This window comes from Notolepis coatsorum (genome assembly GCF_963971535.1).
Source record: "Notolepis coatsorum genome assembly, chromosome: 3".
Classification (NCBI taxonomy): Eukaryota; Metazoa; Chordata; class Actinopteri; order Aulopiformes; family Paralepididae; genus Notolepis; species Notolepis coatsorum.
The window spans coordinates 182991757-183006602 of record NC_140167.1 but is presented as its reverse complement, the minus strand read 5'-3'; positions in this window follow the sequence as shown (position 1 = coordinate 183006602).

Below are 14846 nucleotides of genomic sequence, written 5' to 3'. Positions count from 1 at the left end.
ACGTTGTTAACCACAGTTCAATAGGGGTACCCCAGACAATATATACCGGTATTAGCATAGGACTTTTGCAAGGTATTTTGTGGGCTCACTCTTTTATTTTATTCCTTTTCTTTGAGCGTGATAAGGCGTGTATTTCCTAAATAATTCCCGTTCTGTGAATCCCTTTATTCTCTTCCCCATGCTCCCCCCTTCCTTCCCCATATTCTCAATCGGGGACAGTAAGAGTGTAATTCCTTAGAGAAGGTAAATACTGTGTTCCGCCCAGACGTGGGCAGCGTTTAGTCTGGGTACCTGAGAGCACTTGGTGCCTGTGTGTAATACTGTAATTGACTTATGCTATTGATTCATGCCATTGATTCATGCCAGTAATTATTGTATGGATACCCATGGTGCAGTAATCACCAGACGTAGCATTGTTGTAACTAGGCTGAGTTACAATACAGTCATCCAGAACGGGAGCACTGTGTGTGTCTTTCATTATTTCTAACCCTAACCCTAACCCTTTGCTACGGGTAATATATGTAATCGTAACCCCTTGCTATTCTACCTTTTCCATTTCCATTGTAAGGGTTCTGGGTTCACTAAGGGAGGGTACTGCTTGCGGGGGGAACCAAGTTATTTCGCTACCATCCGGTCATTGGGTGTGGGAGGGCAAAAGGGGCAACTGTGGAGAGTGAGGGTGTGTTGGGGAGTACTGCTGGCTGCTCCAGAGAGAGGGAGGAAGACCAGAGTACCGGACCAGGTTTGTAAACCCTGGGCCTCATCCATCCCCACTACCAGCCTCCAGTTGACACTCCGGACCCCAAAGACGGAGGTGCAGCTGGCCAGAGTGCTACTGCGTCTCGCTACCTATTGACCGCACATCACCGTTCCCACGAAGCAGGGATAATCCACCCTGCTACATTTGGCGTCACGAACAGGATCAACATCCTACTCCACTCCCTTGTAAGTGACAACCCAGAGACCTGAGATGTCGGACGACGACACCCCGAAGAAAGCCGGGCCGTCCCGGGTGAAGCAAGGAGGTGACTCGCCGGCCCCGCTCAAAGAGGAAGGGAGGGAAGCCGAGACGGTGCGGACCTTGACAGCCGAAATGGAGTTTCTAAAGGGTCAACTCCAAGACCAGGCGGAAGCCCTAGACCACCAACACGAACACCTGGAGCAGGCCAGGCACAGAGAGTCGCTTGCCTTGGCCCAGGCCATGATCCAACAGCTTCCCCCAGCGCCCCTCCCGGTGGTGTACGTCCAACGAGAGCGGAAGTGCAGCGAATTTGGAGGTGAACAGGAGAGGGGGGAACTGCCTGTAGAGGACTGGATCCAGGCAATGAGGGCCCATCTCCGTGCCAGTCGAGTGCCCGCGGAGGAACAAGCGGAGGTCGTACAGCTCCACCTCAAAGGCGAGGCGAAGCAGACGGTACGCTTCCTGACGGAGGGAACCGTCCCCGACACGGAAGCCTTGTTCAAGATACTCGAAGAAACCTATGGGGACATGGTCCCGGTCAGCGTCCGCCTGGGGGAGTTCTTCAACCGAAGACAAGCCGCCGGAGAGACCGTACGCCAGTTCGCCTACGACCTGCAGGAGAGGATCCGTCGCCTACGACGTCGGGCGCCCGCGCTGGTCGCCGACGCCACCGCCCTGCTGCAGGAGCGGTTTGTGGTGGGCCTCAGGGACGATGCCCTGAGGAGAGAAATGCGGAAGTACATGAGGGAGGACGGGACGCGGCCATTTCCCCAGGTACTGCAGGCGGCGATCGATTGGACGGAGGACGAGCTGGTCCACCCCGCCGACAAGGGTCCCCCCCGGGGTTTAGTCCACGCCGCGGCTGGAGAGGGACGGGAGACCCCGCCGAGCGTTGACTCACTGCGGGAGACTATTCGGCAGATCCAGGCGGGAATGGAGCAACTAGGCGCGCGCCAGGAACAACTGGCTCAGACCTTCTCACGGGAGCGGGACGCGCCCCGGAGAGGCGCCACCGGACGGCGACGCCGAGACGACGCAACGCGAGAACCCCGCCGAGACGAAGGCGGCCGGCTGATCTGCTATGCCTGCAATCAGCCGGGCCACATCAGCAGAGACTGCCCCCGCTCGGCCGGCGAGCCACGCCCCGCCTCTACTCCCAACCCCGAAGCTCCGGGCTCGTCAGGGTACCGACCCGGAGCACGAAGGACAGTCGACGCCGTCGTAACCAGGCACCGAGACGCAAGACGCGCAAGGGGAATGCCTCACACTAGACGTCCAGATCGACGGGGTCGAGACCCGCTGCCTCTTCGACACCGGCGCCGAAGTCACCACCATGTACGAGAGCCACTTTCGAAGACACTTCCCGAAGTCGAAGTTGACCCCCGCCAACTGGATCACTCTCATCGCCGCCAACGGGTTGGAGATCCCAGTGGTGGGGTGTCTCTACGCCGAAGTGAAGTGCCTAGATATGACATTCACGGGGAAATGCATATTCATACTAAAAGACGACCCAGGCCGAGGGGACCTAGGAGACGCCATCCAGGGACTGCTGGGCATGAACGTGCTCGGCGGGGTAGACGGCCTGTTCGCAGGGATCAAGGGGATGCGGCCGGTGAACCGAAGACGTGTTGAAGCTAGAAGCATCGCCATCCGCCGTGTGGTCGCCGTCCTGGCCCAAGAAGGCCGAGAGTGTACCGCCCCGGGAAAGATGGGGTACGTCAAGGTGGCCGGCAGAGAGTCTGTGGTCATTCCCCCGCACAGCGAAATGGTCGTCTCAGGCCGTTGCGCGATGACAGCGGGGATGCGGCGTCCCGTGATGCTAGAGAATACGCCGAGTGCCAACCTGCCTCCCGGACTATTGGTGGCGAACGTGGTGACCTACGCCCGACAGGGGAGAGTGCCTGTGCGGGTGTTGAACCCGACCGACGTCGAGATTGTGCTCCGACCCCGGTCCAGACTGGCAGAGATTCACTGCCCCCATCAGGTACGGCCCCAGGAGAGGGTGACCGTAGAGGAAGTAGACGGAGGCGTCCGAGTGACGGCGATTGAGACTCGAGCCAGCCCGCCAGAGGCGGAGCCGGACGGGAAGACCCGCGGGCTCGCCGTGGACGTGCAGGCCAACCTGCAGGATCTCACACCGGCCCAAGTGAGCCGGCTAAATCAAGTGTTGGAGAAACACAAGGCGGTGTTCTCCGTTGACGACGGGGACTATGGTTACACCACCACGGTCACACACTACGTTCCCACTGGTGACGCACACCCGGTCAAGCAACGGCACCGCCGAATACCGCCCCACGTGTTCCAAGAAGTAAAGAGACACGTGCAAGATCTGGTGAACCTGGGTGTCCTGGTGGAGAGCTGCAGTCCGTGGGCGTCACCAGCCGTGATCGTCATAAAGAAGGACGGCTCCGTGCGGTTCTGCTGCGATTACCGCCGCCTAAATAACGTGACACACCGGGACGCGTACCCCCTACCCCGCATCGAGGAGTCCCTAGACGCCTTGGGACAGGCCTCGCTCGATCTCACCGCCGGCTACTTCCAGGTGGCGGTGAAAGAGGAAGACCAAGAGAAGACGGCCGTCACGACGCCCTTCGGCCTCTACCAGTGGACTCGTATGCCCTTCGGACTGTGTAACGCACCAGCGACGTTCCAGTGGTTGATGACCGCCGTGCTGGGGGACCTGGCCTTCGACGTCCTACTCGTCTACCTAGACGACGTCTTGGTGTTCGCCAGCGACTTCGAGAGCCACTGCCAGAAGCTGGACCTGGTGTTTGGACGGCTTCGGGAGCATGGGCTCAAACTCAAGCCCCGGAAGTGCTTCCTTCTGAAGACCGAAGTCAAGTTCCTGGGACACGTCGTCTCCGCGGCTGGCATACAGGTCGACACCGACAAAGTGAAGGCGTTGGAGGACTGGCCGGCGCCACGCTCAGCGAAGGAAGTGAGGCAGGTGATCGGGTTCCTGTCCTATTATCGGCGGTTCGTGCCCCACTTCGCCCAGGTGGCCCAGCCACTGCACGCCCTGATGGGGAAAGAAAAAAAGGGGTTCGCCAAGGGCTGGCCCGAGGCCTTCAAGTGGACGCCGCAGTGTCAGACGGCCTTCGATCATCTGCGGCAGTGCCTCTTGACACCCCCGGTGCTGGCCTACCCCGACCTCCAGCTCCCCTACATAGTGACCACCGACGGGAGTTACTTGGGCCTGGGGGCGGTACTAAGTCAGGAACAGGAGGGCGTGGAGCGAGTCATCGCCTTTGCGAGCCGAGGCCTGCGTGGGTCCGAAAGGAATGACCAAAATTATAGTGCGTTCAAGCTGGAACTCCTCGCCCTGAAGTGGGCGGTCACTGAGAAGTTCAGAGACCTCTTGATGTACGCCCAGTTCACCGTGATCACCGACCACAACCCGTTGAGACACCTCGGCACGGCCAACCTGGGAGCGGTGGAGCAGCGGTGGAACGCTCAGCTCGCGGAGTACGACTTCGTGGTGCACTACAAACCTGGTCGACTCAACCAGAACGCAGACGCTCTGTCTCGCATGCCGATGCGATCAGAACCCGAAGTGGAAGACACTGAGAAAGACTTCCTAATGATAGCCGCGGCCGGCACCCACACCCGTCAGGGTCTCCAGGAACGGGCCGCTCCATTGTCCGTCCCCGCCCCAGTCACCCGCGAGGGCTAAGTCAGGATCCCAGCGGAGGGAGTGCGGGCCCTGCTGTGCCCTGGGAGACCGACAGAGACGCGGGAGGTCTCGAGTGTCGGCGCACGACGGGTAGCGGCACCGAAAGGGAACAGCGGATATGACTGGGCGGAAATGCGGCAGCTCCAGGCAGACGACCCCGAGTTGGGTCCGGTGTGGCGGGCGGTGACACAGGGGGTCCCCCCCACTAAAGTACAGCTGAAGGAAGGAGACCCGAAACTCCGCAAGTTATACGGGCAGTGGGAACGATTCCGTCTGCACCAGCAAGTGCTGTTTCGGCACGTAAGCGATCCCCGGGATGGAGAGGAGGTTCTCCAGCTGGTGGTGCCCGCAGCCCTGCGAAGGAGGATCTACGAGACCCAGCACGAAGACGCGGGACACTACGGGGGACAAGGGACGGTGGTCCTGATGAGGCGAGGTTACTACTGGATCGGAATGGCAGAGGAGGTGAAGCAATGGGTGAAGCAATGCAAGCGATGTGCATTAGCCCGCGACGTGTTCCCTAAAGCCCAGGCCCAGATGACCTGCACTAACGTGACGGCACCCATGGAGGTCCTGGCCATGGACTTCACCGTGTTGGAGAGGTCGGTGGGTGGCTACGAGAACGTACTGGTGCTGACCGATATGTTCACCAGATTCACTATTGCCGTACCGACCAAAGACCAGACTGCGAAGACCACCGCCGCTGCCATCATCAAGTACTGGTTCGTGTACTACAGTTGCCCTGCCCGACTCCATGCCGATCAAGGGCGAAATTTCAAGTCGAGCGTCATCAAGGAGCTCTGCCGACTGTGCGGGATTTCAAAGAGCCGCACCACGCCCTACCATCCCCAGGGGAATGGGCAGTGCGAGAGGTTCAATCGGACAATGCACGACATGCTGCGTAGTCTGCCCGCAGAGAAGAAGCGAGACTGGAAGGAGCACCTACCCGAGTTGGTACTTACGTACAACTGCCACGAGCACTCCTCCACTGGATACTCTCCCTTCTACCTGCTCTTCGGGAGGGACGCTAGGATGCCCCGAGATGTCCTGGGGGGCAGAGACGTCATTGAGGAGGGAGCGGCGGACCTAGACGAGTGGGTGCAGAGTCACCATGAGCGACTAAAGGCCGCCACGGAGGCCGCTGAGGCCACGGCGAAGCAGGCGTCCCATCGACGCAAGAGAATTTATGACAGGAAGAGCAGAGGTGCACTCCTGCGGGCCGGAGACCGGGTCCTGATACGCGACCACCGAATCCGGGGCCGTAATAAGATACAAGACAAGTGGGAGCCTACGTCATATGTGGTGGTTAAGCAGAGCCACGAAGGGACGCCCGTGTTCACGGTCAGGCCTGAAGCAGGGGGTCCAGAAAGGACCGTGCATCGAGACCAGCTCAAGACCTGTCCCTTCCCGGCTTCTGACCCGGAAGTGCGGGGGAGGGCCCCTCGACAGATCCCGGTGGCACCGCGGAGCTCGTCTGAATCAGACATCGGAGGTGCTTTCGGGCACCGGCGGGAACCGCATCCTAGGGCGTGTAACCACCCCGGTCCCCTGCGGGACGCCCCTGAGGAGGCCGTAAGCGCCGAGTCAGAGGTGGAGTCGACCCCTTCAGGAGAGGAGGGGGAAGGCGGCGGAGACGGAGTCGAAGAGGAGGCCGCGGGCGGTCCATCGATGGCCCCGGAGGGTGAGGCCGTGGTCCATGACCCGCCGACGGACACTGAGGAATCCGACACGGAGTCGGAGGCGGGGGAGGTGGAACCCCCCAGAGTGGAGGCCGCTCGGCCCCAGAGGAGCACCAGAGGTCGGCTACCCGCTCGGTATCGCCAGGACTACGTGCTCAAGAGTGTGTTCACGGAACAGTGTGTCCAACTCCTGAGGGAGTGTGTAAAACTGTTGGCATAATGTGTAATTGTCAACCGATGTGTAAAACTGTTGGCATAATGTGTAATTGTCGACCGATGTGTGAAACTGTTGGTCTCAGGACCGTTGTCATACATGCGTGGTTTTGTTGTTAACTTGCAGAGGACTTAGCAAGTTCAAAGTGGGGGGAAATGTAGCAGTCTGGAAAATATGGTATATTATTCAGAACTGCTGACTGTGTTTATATCCCTTTTTGTACACAAAGACATTCTAACTAGTGTCATTGATTCACACGAACAATGACACAAACGTCCCCGTCCAAAGAGCATTGGAATACGGATTATAAATGACAGTATTGATTCATATTCTACAGTGCGTCTCCCCTTGTGACTGGCAGGCGGGACCAGCAGGGGGCAGTAGCAGGCAGAGAGTGGCGGAGAGAGCTGAGAGATGATAAAGGGAGGAGCCCAGCGGAAGTCGTTCTCTTCGGCCGTGAACTTGACAACGAGAGGACACAGCTAACGGGAGCTCTGGACAGCCCCGTTGCTGACGTTTATGCCGGAGTGCCCCGGGAGAGGACAACGGGTGATAGGAAGTACTGGCTAGTGGATACGATATCCTAGCAGTACCAGTGTTATGATATGAACAATAAGTGCAGAGTCAGGCACTAACAGTCGAGTTATACCTAGTTACAGTGAGCGGTATAGGTAGCGTGCGGCTAAGGATCACAGTAGTATTGCTCGTGTTATACTTAGTTACAGTGACGGTATAGTCTGCGTGCCAGAGACGTGCGGGACCTCCAAGCAGTCTGCCCGGGCGTCAACAGCTGTTTGCACCGGAGAGCTGCAGCACACCTGCTCCAGGCTGCCTGCAAGACACGGGGAGTTCTTTACCACCAGCAGAGGTCGTCATCGCCAGCACCAGCTCAGCCAGCGCTGTCTCTCTGCTAGCTCCGCCTGCTGACATCCTCGCGAGAGCGTTCGACGCCATCTTGCCTCACGGACAACAGTGGAGTGGCGAGGCGGCCATTTCGGATGAGTACAAATGAGCATTGATGCTCCCGATTCCATATACAGTATACAGTGTGGTGCTGCCCGCGGGCGAAGTTAACGTTGTTAACCACAGTTCAATAGGGGTACCCCAGACAATATATACCGGTATTAGCATAGGACTTTTGCAAGGTATTTTGTGGGCTCACTCTTTTATTTTATTCCTTTTCTTTGAGCGTGATAAGGCGTGTATTTCCTAAATAATTCCCGTTCTGTGAATCCCTTTATTCTCTTCCCCATGCTCCCCCCTTCCTTCCCCATATTCTCAATCGGGGACAGTAAGAGTGTAATTCCTTAGAGAAGGTAAATACTGTGTTCCGCCCAGACGTGGGCAGCGTTTAGTCTGGGTACCTGAGAGCACTTGGTGCCTGTGTGTAATACTGTAATTGACTTATGCTATTGATTCATGCCATTGATTCATGCCAGTAATTATTGTATGGATACCCATGGTGCAGTAATCACCAGACGTAGCATTGTTGTAACTAGGCTGAGTTACAATACAGTCATCCAGAACGGGAGCACTGTGTGTGTCTTTCATTATTTCTAACCCTAACCCTAACCCTTTGCTACGGGTAATATATGTAATCGTAACCCCTTGCTATTCTACCTTTTCCATTTCCATTGTAAGGGTTCTGGGTTCACTAAGGGAGGGTACTGCTTGCGGGGGGAACCAAGTTATTTCGCTACCATCCGGTCATTGGGTGTGGGAGGGCAAAAGGGGCAACTGTGGAGAGTGAGGGTGTGTTGGGGAGTACTGCTGGCTGCTCCAGAGAGAGGGAGGAAGACCAGAGTACCGGACCAGGTTTGTAAACCCTGGGCCTCATCCATCCCCACTACCAGCCTCCAGTTGACACTCCGGACCCCAAAGACGGAGGTGCAGCTGGCCAGAGTGCTACTGCGTCTCGCTACCTATTGACCGCACATCACCGTTCCCACGAAGCAGGGATAATCCACCCTGCTACATTTGGGAAGTATTTTGACATGTACATGGGTACCTTGGTCACGTAGTGTATCTTAAAAGGCCCATACATCTCCATAAATGTTCATGGGGGAGGGAATAAGTGCTTACCCTACAGACCCCAAGAAGTGCTGTATATTCTGTATTGTTTAATATAAGTGTATTTTTTATTCCAATCCCGATTTGTATTTGAGATTCCCAAATCCCATCGGACATGACTTCTTTGTGTCCCTCAATGAGTGTAATACCAGCATTCAACTGTATGCGCCACAGCGGTTTCTATCATCATCATCACCACCACCCACGCTATGCATAAAATATAGGTCCGCGGAGAGGCACGCTGAGGAGGCCGTGCAAACTGCAATGGAATACGGGGCATCTCTCTCTCTTTACCTAATATTTTGATTCTATCCTGACATTTTTCAGTTGGAAGGGCAGTCTATATGCGTAACGGTAAAAAAGAAATTATAAAATTTTTTTTTATTTTTTTTTTTAAAAGGGCACTTTTTTGATGAGGCTCAAAAAGGCAGGTGCTCAAGCACCCCTTGGCCTCTATGTGTGCACGTGCCTGCACACACACACACACACACACACACACACACACACACACACACACACACCCACACACAGGGCTGTCCCCGACTAAGGATTTGGATGGTCGACTATGATTGGCCAAAATTTGCCGTTAGTCGACTATTGGTCAAAAAATAAAATAATAATAAAATAAAAAGTATAATATTTTTTATATTTTCTTTAATAATAAAAAAATAATCATTTAATTTGGGCTGTGGGGGGTGCTTAATGTCTGAAGGAGTCGACTGAAGGCTTCTTGTCCTCTGCAAAAGCATGCAATTGGTCCACTGATGGATACATCTTGATATTTGTCTAGTCTAGTGTGTTCATTAGATGGGTGAAATCCTCTTTCAGTGCCTCTGTGCCTGTTTTCGTAGGCAGTTAGCCTCTGGTATGCGTGCCATTAGCGTTAGCCACGCTTCTATGCCTCTTTTCTTTTGGAAAGAATGATAAAAAATAAAAATAAAAATAAAATATTATAATTTCTTTTTTTACTATTCGACTAAGAGGTTGGTTAGTCGACTACGGCTCCTTTCGACCGATTAATCGACTAATCGACTAATAGGGGTCAGCCCTAACACACACACACATACACGCATTTTGCCTACTGTACATAACATACACATAGGTTTTTAAGAGCAGTCACCATACTGGGTGGCTGGGTGGCGCAGCGGTCTAAGCGCTCGTCACCAATGCGTGAGACACTGGTATCGAATCCGGCTGTCAGCGTTGCCTCCGGCTTGGGCCGGTCGTCATACTGACTCAATTGGCAGAGTCAGCGGGAGGGGAGTCGATGGGTGGTAATCTGGTCGTTGTAAACAGCGACTCCTACAGGTCGGTCAGGGCGCCTGCACAGCAAGGACAGGAGATGTCGAGGGTAGTAGTGTGAGCCTCCCTCACGTTACACCTCGCCAATGAGAGTCCGCGCTGGCAGGTGAAAAGATGCGACTGGCTGCCTACATATGTATCGGCGGGGACATGCGATGGGCTTCTATCCTCCCTACAACCGGCCAGTGGGGGGCACATGCGAGCAACGTTCAAGACAGGGGAGGGGAGAATTGGCACGGCTAAATTGGGATGGGAGAAAAAATTGAAAAAAGAGGAGAAAAAGTGGATACATTTTTTTTATATATAATAGGCACATTTGTGACCTGGCATAACTCTGTAAGCTCTCGCCTCGTGAATGAACGGTTTGCAGCACAGCCCACGTAGAATGATGCAATACCTCCCTGCACACTGTCCTGTTCTGAACCCAACTGAGGAATTCTTCTCTGCTTGGAGACAGAAGGTATAATATACTTTATATAATGTATATATGATCACTGTATACTGTATATATGATCACTGTACATATACTGTAAATGATCACTGTATATCACTGCATATATACTGTATATATGATCACTGTATACTGTATATGATCACTGGTCATATGAGCAGATGTCCCTCCTGGCTGGTTGCCAGGCAATAGGGTCAGATGACTGCCAGGGATGGATCCACCATGTGAGGGGGGTTTTCCCTCTGTGCATTGTGAGGGAAAACATCCTGAATCCTGAGTGATGTCCTGAATTGATTTAGGATATTTCCACCCATACGTTTCATTTGGTTGCTTTTATATGTTTATAAATTTTCTTTTTCCAGTATTCTGCATTTCTGAGTCTGAAACGTATGAGACTAGGGACTAGGGTATGTGGCTGGACCGTGGATGAAACATTTAGAGGGTAGAATGACGTGGAAAGATGCAGTACAATAGAACATTTTGTTTGAGTATTTCTTTGGGTGAAATTCTTTATTGACTGCATACATCTTTCAGTATTTGTGGCTCCGGTGCGAATCTACAATGTAACCCCGGCAGTGTTAGTTCCATCCTCAGAGCACCAAGCACCATACTAGGGCTTGTGTGTGTGTGTGTGGTGTGTGTTGTGTGTTGTGTGTTGTGTGTTGTGTGTTGTGTGTTGTGTGTTGTGTGAGTGTGTGTGTGTGTGTGTGTGTGTGTGTGTGTGTGTGTGTGTGTGTGTGTGTGTGTGTGTGTGTGTGTGTGTGTGTGTGTGTGTGTGTGTGTGTGTGTGTGTGTGTGTGTGTGTGTGTGTGTGTGTTCAAAGGCTGCAGCAGTGCCTTGTTTAAGCAGCATTTGGAGACATAGGGACTTTGACTCTCTCTCTCTCTCGCTCTCTCTCTCTCTATCTGTCTCTCTGTCTATCTCTCTCTCTCTGTCTCTCTCTCTCTCTCTCTCTCTCTCTCTCTCTCTCTCTCTCTCTCTCTCTCTCTCTCTGTGTGTCTCTCTCAATTAAATTAAATTAAAATAGGCTTTATTGCAGACCTGGGCATTGTACGGCCCGCGGGATGATTCTGACCGGCCCGCGAAAGATTACATGATAATAAAAAAAATAAAAAATAAATATATATATATATTTTTTTTTATATATATATATTTTCTTTTACTCTTTTTTTTCATGTCAACGTTCACACGCATAGTATACGCTTAGGAGACATGCTCAGAAGATGTTGGTTCTCTTTGGATCCACCTACATATGTGAACAGACATTCTCAGTCATGACGTTTACCAAGTCCAGGTACTCTCTCACTGATGAACATCTGGCAGCTGTGCTTCGCATCTCCACCTCAAACATGCAACCTGACTTTGATGGACTTGTTAAAGCTCAACAGAGACTGGATTTCTCACACTGAATGAAAAAAAAGAACTGAAGAACACTAAAATGTGGAAATATAACAATATTTCTTTTTTTTGCACAGTTCTGAAAACATGAAATGTTTAATATAGGCATGTAAAGTAAAAAAGGCTACAAAACTGGGACACTTTTCTTTACACAGTTCAGTGACATGTCTTGTTTATTTTTGCTATAAGATGATGTGATGTCTTTAGAAAGCTAAGAAAATCCTTGTTTCAATAGTATATGAAACTCAAAATGCCCTTTGTTATTAATGTTTCACATTTTGTTTATCATTTTGGAAATAAATTCTATTTGAATAAATTCTATTTTTGAAAGCTAACCTCACCTTTTAATTGACAAATAATAACATACACTCTTACCAGGGGTCAAAACAATGCCATTTACTGCTTTTTATATAGAAATAAAATGTATATTATGCATAATTGAGTTTGGAATTTTGGCCCGGCCCCCCAACATATTTTCAGTTGCTCATTCGGCCCCCTGGGAAAAATAATTGCCCACCCCTGCTTTATTGGCATGAAATATCAACGTACTTATTGCCAAAGCAAGTCCAACATACAAACAATATATATATTGTATAACATATATAAGCAACAAAAAATACCATAACATCTCTCTCTGTCTCTCTCTCTATGCCTCTACAGTATGTCTCTCTCTATGTCTCTATGTCTCTCTCTCTGTGTCTCTATGTCTCTTTCACTGTTGTAGAGAGAGACTATAACACTTATGAAGATGTTCACTCCAAATTGAGATCTCTCTCTCTCTCTCTCTCTCTCTCTCTCTCTCTCTCGCTCTCTCTCTCTCTCTCTCTCAACTCCAAATTGAGATGTCTACTATTTTCAACTGTTACAAACTGATTATATATATATTTTGCAGGCTTAAACATGATGTGAATTTAACCTCTTACTGTAAGCCCGGAGCCTATTTTCTGAAAATCTGCCTAAAATATATACCTAGGTAAGTGGAATATTGCTCCACTTCTACAAGGCCATTTGCATATTCTTGGTATCTAGGGACATCTATGGACCTCAGTGAATGTATTCCCAGTGTCCGAAATATTGTGTCAATTACTAGGCTTGCTTAAATTGTGATGAAACAAAGGAGAATATGAATTATGATTTTTCTTTGCATCTTTGACAGTGAATAACACCATGCTAATAATGACCAAACATTAAACACTGCTGATCTCGTTCAGTACCTTCTTGAGATCATGTGTACAACAAATCTAAGGAAATGAATAAAGGGAAAATGATTAAACAGAAGGTTCTGTAGATACAGTACTGAATTCTCCCATCCGGACCAATGCAATTTGAAATATTATTATAGAATATAGAATAGCAGGCTTATAAATTACCTTATTATAGCCAATTCGCACATTTATATATATATATATATATATATTGAAGAAGCCAAAACCTACTTGGTGGATTTATATTGTTAGAATATTAGAATTTACATTGTTTAAAGACTAGTGGGCACTCCACCTCCATTATAGCCCCACCTCTATAAGTAACCTAGCTGATTACTGCCATGGCATGCACCTGTGAGGATTCACTCTCAAAACTGCTTTCACTGTTGGAACTGCTTATCTGTAACAAACAATTGACAACTGTTCTGTTCAACTTCATCATCATTCATCTTTCCTTTGGACAATAAAACCCTGCAAAATACATCGGCTGAAACTTGGACATTCAACTTATTCATCATCCACAACTTTGATTGCTGAGTATATGAAATATCTGGTGGGTGCATTGTGACGCTTGTCGATTCATTGGGGAGCGACAAGCGGCCAATACATATATATATATACATATATTATCTTTAAAATGCCAGAGTTCAATTTGGATTTAGTATCACCAGGCATGCATGAGAACAGATAATGAAATCTACTGTAAATACAGTAGCTTTTTTATTTTAATTAGGGTGCAACCGTTTTGAAACCAATTTCAGATCGAATTGTTGCTACATGCTAACAATAATAGGGAAGAGAAACTAACTACGTTTCAATATTTGTCATAAACATTACCTTTTGTGGTAGAATTATCCCGAATAATAGCAGTTATTGAAATAATTCATAAAGTACTATGAACCTTGAACCCAATAGAATCTTCCAGGAAGTGTAGTTTAAAAAAAATTCAACGCAGAACCAGACCTGTGGAAGGCCGCTACAAAATGGCCACAAAAAAACAACAATTCCCATTCCCCCGGTTTTACAAAATGGTTGCCTCTCGCGGATTATACAGACATTCCACAGAGGAAAATCTATCTATATAACACTTTAACCTATTCCTAAACTAGGGTGGCCAGGTGGTGCAGTGGGCAAGGCACTCACCACCAATGCTGGAGACGCTGGGTTCGCGTGTTCGATCCCAGCTCTCCACATTGTTTTCAGTTTGGCTACTAATACAATTAGCAGTATTTTTGCTTGGTCAAGCAAAAAGGTGAAATGGTGAGGTTATGGAACCGCCTGGTCCAGCTGCCAAATGGCAGGGTGACAAAAAAGATTTTTAATTTGGACAGAGCACACGGTCATCCCTGGTCAAGAGAGATGTCCATGATTTTTTCTTCTACTGACTTGAGTATGATTTTTATGAACAATTTGCATTGTAAGGTTCACATAATTAAAACAAAATTATCAACAATCCATCAGGATAAGTGGAAGGTGGAGATTTGGAAAAAACCTAAACTTAGAAAATATGTTGCAATTAAAAATGAGTATTTTACTGAACCTTATGTAATGTTAAACTTAAAGAGAAGACGGAGGTCTCTGTGTGCCCAGTTGAGGTCTGGCACCCTGCCATTGGCGGTGGAAGTGGGTAGATTCCAGGGTAAACCTGAGGAGGAGCGGTTGTGTGTTCTGTGTGATCTGGGAGTGGTGGAGGATGAATATCATTTTGTTTTTTATTGCCCTTTGTACACCACTTTGAGGAGGGCTTTATTTGAGAAAATTCAAATTGTAAACCCAGATTTGTTTTGGCAGTCTGAGAGTTGTATGTTGAGTTGTTTTTTTGTGGAGGACATCTTCGGTTTTGCAGGATTTTTGGAGAAGGCATGGCACCTGAGACAAAACACACTGTATCCT